This window comes from Rhinolophus hipposideros, assembly GCF_964194185.1.
Source record: "Rhinolophus hipposideros genome assembly, chromosome: X".
Classification (NCBI taxonomy): Eukaryota; Metazoa; Chordata; class Mammalia; order Chiroptera; family Rhinolophidae; genus Rhinolophus; species Rhinolophus hipposideros.
In genome coordinates this window covers 121,458,297-121,459,689 of record NC_138046.1, presented here as the reverse complement: position 1 = coordinate 121,459,689, position 1,393 = coordinate 121,458,297, and the positions used below count along the sequence as shown (strand labels likewise).

Below are 1,393 nucleotides of genomic sequence, written 5' to 3'. Positions count from 1 at the left end.
AAAAAGAATAAAGAAAGATTTAAGAGGCACGTTCCAAAAAAAAGCTGGTACACATTAAACAGAATAGACTTGAGAGCAAAAGAGGTTTTAAGGTAAAAATTATCTTCATAAAAAGATAAATGAAAAAATTCACCAGGAATACATAAAGATCCTGAATATGTGTATGTCTGACAGGGTAGCTTCAAAGTATATAAAGCAAAAAGTGAAAGTTAATAGAAAGAGAAATTGTGAAAATGATACGTATAGTAGATTATAAAATAACTCTCTCAGAAACTAAGTATATAACACGGAAATAGAAGATTTGAATGACACAATTAACAAGCCTGAACTAACTAAAATCTCCCTGCACCCCAAAACATCAGAGAATTGAGGTTCTTTTCAAATATTCATGGCACATTTATAAAAATGACCATGTAATAATAGTTCACAAAGAAAATCTCAACACCAAGGAATCACCATCATACCGCCTATGCTTTCTAATCATTAATTCTGTAAGACACTGTTAGAAATTAATCTTTATTTTATTTATTTTGTCATTTGACTAAAAACGCAATTTCTTTATAAACCACCTAACATATAAATACTGTCATATACAGACTGCTATTCCAGAAAAACAAAATGGTAAATTAAGAGTTCAGACATCTTAGAGAAGACTTGACTTCTGGGCTTCAGAAAGATGTGGAAACTTGTCCTGAAGAAATTTTGCTTTCTTTTTCTTAAACATTTCTTCCTTGCTTGGATGCAGGCTTGTTTCTCACATCTCAGTCTGTCAAAACGTTCCATATGGGCATTGCAAAGAATCGTTTCCTATTATACCTTTTATTTAGGTGCCAAGGTATAGGCCACTGCTTAAACTTGTGCCAGATGATTGTTCCAAAGATGTGTCTTCTCCAAGCACCATGTCTAGTTTTTACCCCGAGCAGTCTGAAGTCGTCTTCGGGCATCCTCTCTTTTCTGGACAACTTTATGTAACGCACCCATGGATTCTATGACCTTTTCTAACCTCTCCAGGCTTGGCACTGGCAATATCTGCCACTTGGCCTCCTGCTCTAGAGCAGGAAGCATGATATATAGATGATGTAGTACAGAATTGTACACTTGAAACCTATGTAATTTTAATAACCATTGTCACCCCAATAAACTTTAATTAAAAAAAGAAGACAAAGAAGCATGTTTCTTTCTTTCATTAGGACACACAAAAGTTTATGTAAATCTTCATTACGTTTGTTCCTTTATGGGTCCATGAAGCTCCAGATTTCACTTTTTCTTCCCCCCAATTCTTTGGGTCATCAAAAAATTCTTGTAGTCCTTTCCTTGACAAAATGGTATGAAGTAATCTACACGAGTGTAAAGATGTGACATTTGGTGTATGAGTATTCTTCGGCAACAGATT

The 1,393-nt window shown here is 34.5% G+C and overlaps 1 pseudogene across 1 annotated transcript; it reads right to left on the bottom strand.

Moving 5' to 3' along the window:
• Positions 1–643: 643 nt before the first annotated feature.
• LOC308495203 (large ribosomal subunit protein uL29m-like) lies at positions 644–1,065 on the bottom strand (annotated as a pseudogene). Its single transcript has one exon. The product of its transcript is annotated as a large ribosomal subunit protein uL29m-like (transcript).
• Positions 1,066–1,393: the final 328 nt, after the last annotated feature.